The sequence below is a fragment of the Dendrobates tinctorius genome, unplaced genomic scaffold (assembly GCF_039654945.1).
Source record: "Dendrobates tinctorius isolate UK_male_01 unplaced genomic scaffold, ASM3965494v1 ptg000020l, whole genome shotgun sequence".
In the NCBI taxonomy this organism is placed as follows: domain Eukaryota; kingdom Metazoa; phylum Chordata; class Amphibia; order Anura; family Dendrobatidae; genus Dendrobates; species Dendrobates tinctorius.
Genome location: NW_027361688.1, coordinates 52,606,051 through 52,617,990, shown reverse-complemented (window position 1 = coordinate 52,617,990; position 11,940 = coordinate 52,606,051). Strand labels below are relative to the sequence as shown.

At 44.8% G+C, this 11,940-nt stretch overlaps 1 protein-coding gene across 2 annotated transcripts in view; it reads left to right on the top strand.

Annotated features, from left to right (window-relative positions):
- The first annotated feature begins 7,878 nt into the window (after window positions 1-7,878).
- RELL2 (RELT like 2) overlaps window positions 7,879-11,940 on the top strand; it is a 148,610-nt gene continuing 144,548 nt past the window's right edge. For both annotated transcript variants that reach the window (XM_073568046.1, XM_073568043.1), the window contains exon 1: window positions 7,879-8,271. The gene's annotated coding sequence lies outside the window, so the exon portion shown is untranslated. The remainder of the gene's footprint in view (window positions 8,272-11,940) is intronic.

The following is an 11,940-nucleotide window of genomic DNA, read 5'->3' as shown; positions in this document are numbered from 1 at the left end:
TGACACATCTCTCTGATTTAAGGGCATAAAACTTAAAGTTTTAAAATTGCTAAATTTTCGCCATATTTCCATTTTTTTCATAAATAAACTCAAGACTTATCGAAGAAATTTTACCACTAACATAAAGTACAATATGTCACGAAAAAACAATCTCAGAATCAGCGGGATCCATTAAAGTGTTCCAGAGTTATAACCTCATAAATTGACAGTGGTCAGAATTGTAAAAATTGGCCTGGTCATTAAGCTGCAAACTGGCTCTGTCGCTAAGGGGTTAATCTTATTGATGCCAGACTTGTCCTTCTTCAGTCGTTCAAGAGATATAGACTATTGTTCATATGAGTCAGAATGTTGACTCTTGAGTTGTATTTTGCAGATTATTATTTGCTATTAGTGATGAGTGAGCGTACTCTGATAGTTGTTTGATAGACAATCCCTCCATGTGTTGTGACTGCCTAACAGCCGTGAGACATGCAGCCACGGCCACTGGAACATCGTATTAGAGCACAAATTACTAAAATTTAAGAGGGGTCTGGATGCCTCTCTTGAAAAGTATAATGTTACAGGGTATATATACTAGATTCCTTGATAGGGCGTTGATCCAGGGAACTAGTCTGATTGCCGAATGTGGAGTCTGGAAGAGATTTTTTTCCCCAATGTGGAGCTTACTGTTTGCCACATGGGTTTTTTTTGCCTTCCTCTGGATCAACATGTTAGGGCATGTTAGGTTAGGATATGGGTTGAACTAGATGGACTTAACGTCACAGCTGCTCTAATCCCGGCAAGCCAGCAGAAAAGTGAGACTATAATTTACACCATCTTGGGTATTGCTGGGACTGTTCTATATGTTATAGTCTGTTGTTGGTTCAATAAAGTATTGCAACAGTTTACCTTCACCCTGTGTTGTCTGAGTAGTACTCTGCCCACCGGAAAAGGAGAGTGGGTGTTTAGTGGGAAGAGCCCCTGCGATCTCGGAACAGTGGACAAGAGCACCCACTAACCCACATTTGATTGCAGCAGTGGGAAAATACTCAGCCAGGTGGATCTGGGGGGAGCTGCAGGGGACTGATGCTCATAGACACCATCCAAGGGCTCCAAAGCCAGGGAGGCGTATATAAAAACCCAGCAGACCATAGGTGAGGCATACACAATAGGTTTCAGACAGCACCATGTCCAACCCAATCAGCTGTGCCTTTTGAAGAGGTCCAGAGTGGATGTATAACCGCAACCAGAAACTGCAACTACAGGAGCTATGCCAGCCTTGATGGATTGAATACCAGGCCACAGATACTCGGTCAGATTTTATCCAGGAATTAGTCCATTGGGTTGCGCAGAACATCGCGGATGATGACAAAAACTCTGCCATATGTCACCTATGATAAGGTGCAAGTGCTTAGGATCTGTGTAATGGCAGACCGTCACAGTATATAGTAACCACCCTATGTCACATATAAGGTGCGAGTGCTTAGGATCGGTGTCAGGGCCGGACTGGCCATTTGGCAATTCTGGCAAATGCCAGAAGGGCCTGTCTGGTCGTGGGCTGCCTTGTCTGCTACGTTGTTAACAAAATCAGTGTTCTCAAGACACTCACACTGCTAAGAATTGTGATGGAGCACAAAGTCACTGACTCCGTCACTCACCCCAGCAGGTCACAGGTAGCATTAGAAATATTGATCTTGTAGTAAATCTTCCTTTCCTCCATCCAGGGTAATATTAGTAATATTTCTCATCAGGTTCATGTGTGATTTCAAATGCCAGGACTGAATTTCAGCCCCACTCCGTACCTGATTGCAGGCGATCCTGAGGATTCCATCACCACATTCAGGTCCGGATTGGTAACCTGCCCAACAGGGCATTTTCCCACTGGGCCGCTATTTATTAGTCAGTTGTGGGCCACTGGCTGGCGGCGCCCGCTCCTCTGGCTACTTGCCAGTTAATGCGGCCACCGGCCACTTTTTCCTGCCGCCGGCCCTTTAAATTTGCTGGCATGACGGGAGTTTCAAAGGTGCGCACACTGCAGTCAGTGGCAAGGCTTTTGGGGCAGCACCCTAGGGGTTAAGAATACGCCGCGACGTGACGCTGCACGTCCTCGGACGTTCTTTGAGGGCGGAGAGCCGGAGAGAGGGCGCTCTGCCTCTGCTCTTCCATCAATGGCTGCCTGCAGGCAGCACTACTGCCACTGACCTATCATACAGAATCCAGAGGAGCGGCTGCAACTCCTACCCCCATGCGCTGGCTCTGGCTTCAGGTCCAGTAAGTTCAAGCAATCTCAGTGCTGCAGCAGACGCGCAGTACTAGTAGTGTATAATTCAGCCGGGGGTGAGTTATAAAGAGGCTGGGGAGACCGTCATCTGCCTGTGCTGATGTGATGTATATACAGGGGCTAGGGGGCCACCATCTGCCTGTGCTGATGTGATGTAGATACAGGGGCTGGGGGGCCGCCATCTGCTTGCGCTGATGATGTATATACAAGGGCTGGGGGGCCGCCATCTGCCTGCGCTGATGAGATGACTGATGATGATGTATATACAAGGGCTCAGGGGCCGCCATCTGCCCGCGCTGATGATGTATATACAAGGGCTGGGGGGGGCGCCATCTGTCTGTGCTGATGTGATGTATATACAGGGGCTGGTGGGCCACCAACTGCCTGCACTGATGTGATGCATATACAAGGGCTGGGGGGGCGCCGTCTGCCTGCGCTGATGATGATGTAAATACAAAGGCTGAGGGGACGCCATCTGCCTACGCTGATGATGATGTATATACAGGGGCTGGGGGGCCGCCATCTGCCTGCGCTGATGAGGATGTATATACAGGGGATGGGGGCCGCCATCTGCCTACGCTGATGAGGATGTATATACAGGGGCTGGGGGGCTGCCATCTGCCTGCGCTAATGATGATGTATATACAGGGGCTGGGGGGGGCTGCCATCTGCCTGCGCTGATGATGATGTATATACAGGGGCTGGGGGCTGCTTTCTGCCTGTGCTGATGATGATGTATATACAGGGGCTGGGGGGCCGCCATTTGCCTGCGCTGATGAGATGACTGATGTGATGTATATACAAGGGCTGGGGGGCCGTCATCTGCCTGCGCTGATGATGATGTATATACAGGGGCTTGGGGGGCCGCCATCTGCCTGTGCTGATGATGATGTATATACAGGGGCTGGGGGGCTGCCATCTGCCTGGCTGATGATGATGTATATACAGGGGCTGGGGGGCCGCCATTTGCCTGTGCTGATGATGATGTATATACAGGGGCTTGGGGGGGCACCATCTGCCTGCGCTGATGATGATATATATACACAGGGGCTGGAGGGCCGCCATCTGTCTGCGCTAATGATGATGTATACACAGGGGCTGCCATCTGCCTGCACTGATGGTGATGTATATACAGGGGCTGGGGGGGCCGCCATCTGCCTGCGCTGATGTGATGTATATACAGGGGCTGGGGGGCCGCCATCTGCCTGCGCTGATGTGATGTATATACAGGGGCTGGGGGTGATGTAGATGCTGGGACTGGTGTGTATACACAGGTGTTGGTGGATATACGTTGTTGGGGCTGATGTGTATACAGGTCCTGTATATACAACAGCCCAAGCACCTGTATATACCCAGCCCCAGCAACGTATCTCCACCAGCACCTGTGTATACACCAGCCCCTGTATATACACCAGACTCCAGCACCTCTATATATCAGCCCCAGCACCTCTGTATACATATGAAATAAAAATCCTTTATTATAAATGAAACAAAACAGTGTTTTCCTTTTTTATTTAAAAATAACAAGCACAGTTATACTCACCTAACGCCTAATTTCACCAAAGCCCTCGTTCTCCTGTAATAAAACAAAAATAAAAAACAACAATATACCATACCTGTCCATTGTTCTGTCATGCGCCTTAATCCATGTCTGGGGGAGAAAGGTCTAGCAAACATCTTAATTGGGGTTTCCCCTTACCAAACTAAAAAATGTCAGTGGGATCACAGCACATAGGTGCAGACACAGAAGGCTGTATCTCCCAGATATTAAGGGCAGTGAGAGGAACTTGTATTGTAGCACTTACAAAGTAATTTTCCCCTATTGAACCCCTTTCTGTTTTCACTCACTATGGTAACCCATTAATGGCCACCATAAAGCATGATACCAACACATTTTTCCCACAAACACAGGATACCCTCACAGTGAATTCATGCACAGTACCCTCCACATACACAGCATGATTCCCATTCAATGCCTACACACAGTGATGCCCACACACAGTCCCCACCCATACACACACACACACACACACACACATTAAGATCTCCAGTGACCCCAACACTGTATGATGACCCCTACACTGTTCCCCAACACAGAATAATGGCACCCAAAGTAATCACTTCCACCTACAGTCTGGTGGTTCGTACAGCAAAAACCACAGTGTGATCACTCACAGTCCCCTTCCCATATACATTTAATGACCCTCAAAGAATATACCCATAAATGTATTAATTGCTGAAATAAAAAGGGCATACTGTTCTTAGATTGGAGCTCAGACACAGGCTGAATGCTTGCAGAGGATGCTGATGGTTCCCTGTTCACACATTGTTTTCACCTGTGCCTGCTTCCACTCAGGATACAGTTACAGTTGAACGTTTGGTGCCAGGTGTCAGATGGGTTGTCGGGGACAGGGCTCCCCTTACTCATGAGCCCCATAGCAGTCACATGGTCTGACCTTATGACTGAAACAACGTAAAATATTAAGGGATACGGACCTCTTAGGAATCAGTAACCAGGTTCAACGGATGAAAAAGCTGTATGTCCTACAGCTTTCTACATGCCTTTCAGGTGTATTACCCGTCCTTTCCCAGCAGCATGAGTCAGTGCCCCAGTCAGAACTTATACCATAAAGGTATCACATGAGGCAATAGTTAAACCCATTCTTGCATCTTGGTATGTACATAATACACAGAAACATGTATGAAGGGTGCTCAGGAGCTGAGCCTACTCCATACAGGGTACATGCCAGCTGTGTTAAATAGATGGCACCAGCTTCTATCAGCAGTGACTTTTTAAAGGTAATCTAACAGCTAATACATGTTGCCCCTACCACAGTCAGTGTGTATCAGGCACTGGCTGTATAATCAGAGCCATGGAGGTTTCTTTGAAATATTGCAGTGTTTCCGAGGAAAAAAAACATTGTTCAAAAGCTGTCCGTAAAAGAGCCACATGGGAGACTAGTCGGAGAGGTAGAGCTCTGGCAGCTTCTCCCCACCTACTCCCCCTTGAGTGACAGGTGTCACTGTGTATAGTGTGTATAGCATGTGTGTATAGTGAGAAATCTGGCAGGGAGAAGAAGCCAGAGCCCCACTTTTCAACTAGTCTCCCGTGTGGCTCAATCTATAAAGGTCAGAAGCCAGGAGGGTACGTCATAAACAGAAGGAAGAGAGAAAGGCGTAATCAGGTAAAGTTCTGAGGTCAGAATACCAGGAGGATAACGGATCAGAGCAGAAGGGGTAAACAGATCAATTGTCATAATGAGGTCCAAGGTCGGGCGGCACGGTGGCTCAGTGGTTAGCCTTGCAGCGCTGGGGTCCTGGGTTCGAATCCCACCAAGGACAATATCTGCAAGGAGTTTGTATGTTCTCCCTGTGTTTGCGTGGGTTTCCTCTGGGCACTCCGGTTTCCTCCCACATTCCAAAGACATACTGATAGGGAATTTAGATTGTGAGCCCCATCAGGGACAGTGATGATAATGTGTGCAAACTGTAAAGCGCTGCGGAATATGTTAGCGCTATATAAAAAATAAAGATTATTATTATTATTAAAACGAATTATGAACATACAGTTCATAAGGCACACAGGAACAAACCTCACTTAGCTAAATGCACGTCTTGCAGAGGTCTGGGAGAAACAGCTCAGTTAAGTAGCCTGGCAATCACCTGGGATAATGAACACCTGGAGACAGCCAGCGTCTCACAGTCTCAGATTTGACTGCCGAAACTAACAGCTCAGCACGCCTCATTGCCAGACTGGACCACTGAGCTGTCAGGCTGCGTGCCCACATAGCGTTTTTTAAGCGTTTCTGCAGCACTTTTAGACAAGCAATTCTGCTCCAGAAACGCTTAAGAAAAGCATCCAATTGATTTTTAATGAAAATCGCACATGTTGTGCCAATGGTGCGTTTTTAACCGCTGCAGAAACGCTTAGCGATTAAAAACGCAGCATGTTGATTAATTTTGCGGAATCGCACGCGATTCCGCATACCGTCAATTATATTGGCAAAAATGCTTGACAAACGCTTACAAAAGCGCATCAAAAAAGGCATGCGTTTTCCCGGGAGCAGGGTGTGGTGGGCTCCCACGCAATTTTCGTAACCAGCAGAGGGAAAGCCCATGGCTACGGGGTCGATGTTTATAGCCTGGGAAGGGGGTAATACCCATGGAGCTTCCCAGGCTATTAATATCAGCTCACAGCTGTATAATTAGCCTTTACTGACTATTAAAATGGGGACCTCCAAATAAAATGACGTGCGGTCCCCTATAATTAGTAATCAGCAAAGGCTATGCAGACATGCTATGTGGGCTGATATTAATAGCCTAGGAAGGGGCCATGGATACTGCCCTATCCAGGCTAAAAACATCAGCTCTCAGTTGCCCCACAAAAGGTGCATCTCTAAGATGGGCCAATTCTGGCACTTAGCCTCGCTCTTCCTACTTGCCCTGTAGCGGTGGCAAGTGGGGTGATAGTTGGAGTGGGTTGATATGTAACCTTTGTATAGTCAGGTGACATCAAGCCCTGAGGTTAGTAATGGAGAGGCATCAATAAGACGCCCCATTACTAACCTCATAATTACATTGTAAGAAAACACAGACAACCAGAAAAAAAGCCATTTAATTCAAAGAAATACACAGACTCCTTTAATAATCTTAATTAAGCCATACTTACAACCTCGCCTGATTCCACCAAAGCCCTCGTGAAAAGGTAAAAAAAAAAACAATATTCCTCACCTTTATGCTGCTAATCCATTTGTCCGACGATGGGTCTAGCTCTGCTACATCTAGATGGCAGGCTGCATCATGTGCTCAGTGTCTGCCTGTGAACTGCTATTCCCTGTCTGAGGGCACCACGAGCGTGAGAAAGTTCTCCTGCTCGCGGTGCCATCTGAAGCGTCCTGTGAGTTCACAGCCAATGAACTCACTTTAGTGATTTTACAGTACACGGCACACGAATTGCCACCTTTTCTTGCATCTATCTATATATGCAACTTAAATACATATATATACAACATGTGTGTGTCATTGACATCTTTAAATCTACCTATCCTATGTGTATATGTCTATTCTATCCATTCTATTCCAACATGTCACTCTGTGATTTCACTGTACTTGACAGATGAATTGCCGACTTTTCAAAGGTCATTGGTGAGTAAAAATCAGAGCATAAAAATCGGACAGCACTCGCATGGTCAGAGTTCTGTGCGATTTTTTTCTCGCACCGATAGGCTTGCATTGCCGAGTCTCATCCGAGATACGCAGCAAGATGCAGCACGCTGCGATTTTTTTTCTTGGTTCGATTTCAGCCGAGAAAAAAAAATTGCATATGGGATGTAACCTATTGAAGAACATTGGACAGAGCGCAATCTGATTTTTTTTTTATCAGATTGCACTAGTCCATTTTTCTCGCAAATGGGTATGAGCCCTTAGAATTAAATCAGTATTTGTTTTGGACTATCCATGGAATCCTGGAAAAACATTGATCTGTATGATGCGGGATGATCGTTTGCCTGCATACTACTATTTTCACACTAGGTGTCACCAGAGCTCTCTGTGGCTCCTTATTGGAACAATACACAGTCACTCCTTTTACAATTAGCGCGATCCTTCCCTTTTACTTGTGGTCTTTAGAGGCTGAGCCTTCAGCAAATCCCACATCCTGCTCCCAGCACAGCAAATCTGCCTGTAGGAAATGTCCAGAGACCCTGCGGTCAGTGCATACTGCTCAGAGTGCATATGCTGACTGATGCATGGGTGTGTTACAGAGACTGCACCCCTGATTGAGCACACACCATATAACTTGGAGGAAGAAGAAAATGCCCCTTGAAGTTTAATGTGATGTGTATGCCCCCTGACATGGCTTCAGGACAGAGTCTTATGTTTAGAAAGAAAATATTTGCCAGCTTCATCTTCTCTCTGATGCCTTCTCATCTCAAGGAACCTCAGTACAAGGAAACATCCAAACAAGGAGCTGAAGATTCATCCATTGCCTCCTCTGCTGCTCATCTGACCTGGTAAGAATGTAACTGGCACCTAGTGCCCATTGTATATACAAGTATATGTGAAGAATGTGGATACAATGGAAACACAGGGGGATGGATCCTGTTATGACTACATCATGGTGGGCTCCTTTATTATATAGCTATAGTGGTTTTATATTTCTGCACATGTAATGATGGTATAGGTATAAATATGTGTGCTATTGAGGATTAGCCAGTTGACCAGTCGATGTGAGGAAATGTTCTTTTACCTGGTTGTGGTTTACAAAATAGCAAATTGATTCTCATTTGTCAAAAAGGAAAAAAAAACATTCGATTTATCCCGTGTCCTCATTGTTGGCAATTCATGAATCCATTTGCCAAATAGAGACCTATAAGGAACAGACTGCAAATCTCTGACGGAAATGTAAAATATAGCAGGTGCGCCTTTATTTTCCATGTGAGGAAGAGCTGGGGCTGGGCTGTGCTTCACCCGGGGCAAAGAAATCAGTCCCTGTATAAGTGTGGCTTGTACCAAATAGTGATAAGCGAGTATGCTCGTTGCTCGGGTTTTCCCGCATGCTCGGGTGATCTCCGAGTATTTGGATGTGCTCGGAGATTTAGTTTCTGTCGCCGTAGCTGCATGATTTGCGGCTGCTAGACAGCCTGAATACATGTGGGTATTGCCTGTTTGTTAGGAATTTCACACATGTATTCAGGCTGTCTAGCAGCCACAAATCATGCAGCTTTGTAAACTAAAACTAAATCTCCGAGTACGCCCAAATACTTGGGGGACACCCGAGCATGCTCGGGAAAATCGAGCAACGTGTATACTCGCTTATCACTAGTACCAAGCACTATGGGCTTTCCCTAAGGCCTCCATCAACACCCTGCGTGGGGGGCTATTATACGTAGATAGATGGCATAGGCTTCCATTATAAGAAAAATTACTTTTTTTGAACATTAAGTTCATACGAGCACGTAAAAAATGGAGTTTCATCCATAAAATTTAGGAGGATTTTTTTCTGCTGTTTTAATACATCAGTAGTAAAATTTACAAGCCCATTTAGTTTCCAATGTTAAAGAATCGCAACGTATCTGTTCAGATCGTACTCTGTATGGTGGCTCTGTGAGAAATCTGGTATTATTTGCGCACCCGTAGACTTGAATGGACGAGTGTAATCCGACACGGGGAAGAAATGAGTGCAATCTGCAAATTTTGTTTTCCCGCATTGGACTCTCTTCATGAAAAATATGCTCATCTGCACTGCCCCAGTGAATATCATTGGTCTTGACTGCTGTCTGTGTCTTTTCATGGACCGATAATACGGTCATGTGACGTTGACCATATGGAGATGCTAAGTGGCAAACATTTCTGAGGGACACTAAAGTATCCTTCAAAGGCGTTTTTTTAGCTTTGGAAAACCCATGTTCTCCGGCTGCAGTTTGTTATAAAAGACCAAACTGAGCTTTACTCACCCTCACCAGGTCCAGCGCTCCACTGCTGCTCCTAGTATCTAGGCCGTCAGAGAGTGTCCACATGAGAGGATGGATATATGCTGCCCAATCCGGTGCACGCAGGCAGAGATCTGTCACTCCAGGGCAGCGGTTGATGAAAAGTCACCGGGAACCTGCCTATCCGCGTAGTCTCCACCGCAGCTTGGTCCATGGAGGTTTTTAAAGTAAATTTTTCTCTGCTACGCCGCAACGTTCCAGAGTCACACATACAGTACCTGGCTGAGATAATACAGCCAGTGCCTATACATGCTGCCCATGGATTGGTTTGCATGTATCAGCTGACATCTTCCATGTAAATTGGCCATATATGTAAATATGTCCACATGTTACAGTAAGGGTTAAAAAAAAATTTTGATGCATATGTTTGGTTCCATACAGAATTATTGAGAGTGTACTGTATATAGTGTGGTGTGCCAGCTGCCGGCCTGAAATGTCCTGCCCAAGCCACTAATCTCATCACAATGCTGTGAAGCCTATGTACACCATGAAGTCTAATCAATACATCAGAGAAAGGAAATATAGAGAACTCACTGGTCAGTGAAGACGCTAATCCGATTAGGTCTACTGATGGATTCTTACCTAAGCAGTGGATACATTTATCTCTACCATTCCCACGTCCATAACAGGGACATTAAATGTACAGGATAGGCTTAAGAATTCAGCAATCATCTAGGGAATCTGTCAGTAGGATAAACCCTCCTAATACAGGAATGTAGAATGTAGAATGTAGGAACCTGAATAATGGCATGCCTTGATATATCTGATCCGATGTCCTATTCCAGAGAAATCCACATTTTTTCGTAAGATGTAAATGAGCTGTTAAGATCTATGGGTGGGCCATAGATCTCCCCGAACTTATTTTAAATGAAACGTGTGAAACATGTAGATTAGTAGAGCAGACTGGCAGTCATTACATGTCTCACACTAGTAACGCCCCCTTTCATTTAAAATATATTCTGGAGGCAGATTCTCAGGGAGATCTATGTCCGGCCCACAGATCTTAACAGCTCATTTACGTATTACACAGTTGTCTGCGGCTTGTTTTCCTGAGACTATTTTAGAGCTCTAATTTTGCTGTGAATATAACAGCAAAGTTGCAGATATTCTATCCTACAAAAAACTTAGGAAACTATTAAAAAATAAACAATTCTTTATTTAATGACATTAAAAGTGGTGCATGATTAGACAACACGTGGTACGTCCTTTTAAAACATGGTATCAGTTATACAGATTTTTTCAGGATACAATTATCCTCTCATAAGGTCGTCCTTAATTCAAATATATTAGCCTCTAGAAATCATCCACATTAATAGAAGGAAAAACCATGTGCATTTTATAAATATCTCTAGTTATTTACATAGTTTTATTATAAATTATTTGAGAAAATGCATCACATAGTTTTATATATATTCTTTATTGTTATACTGCCACCTAGTGGGGCAAAAAATACATTATCCTTCTAAAAATTCATGAATATCCAACTTCATTTGTTTATAATCCTCACATATGGGTTGTAAAGAGCACCAGGCACTACTCAATTGCATAAAAAAAAATAAGAAATCAATAAAGTTCATAATGCAAAAATTTTTTGTGGGAAAGTGCATGCATAGTGCAAAAAAGCTGGTTATACATAGTGCCAGGAAATGTTCACCACACAGACATACATGAGCCTCAGAACGACATAACACAGGTTAAATGCTGAAGGACCACGTGCAGGAATCCCCTTAACGCGCGTTTCGCGTTATTGCTTCTTCCGAAGTTGCAGATATGTTGCTCGCAAGTCGCATGTTGCGTGCAACACGTTTGGAAACGTGCAACCCTGTGTTGCAGTGGCAAAATATGTCACTGGTCGCAACACGATACCATAGGAGTTCATTACATCCAGTGTTGCAATGTATCGCTGTAATCTCAGAGTCCCACGACATACAGTGCCTTGCGAAATTATTCGGCTCCCTGGAACTTTTCAACCTTTTCCCACATATGCTTCAAACATAAAGATACCAAATGTAAATTTCTGGTGAAGAATCAACAACAAGTGGGACACAATTGTGAAGTTGAACGAAATTTATTGGTTATTTAAAATTTTTGTGGAAATTCAAAAACTGAAAAGTGGGGCGTGCAATATTATTCAGCCCCTTTACTTTCAGTGCAGTAAACTCACTCCAGAAGTTCATTGTGGATCTCAGA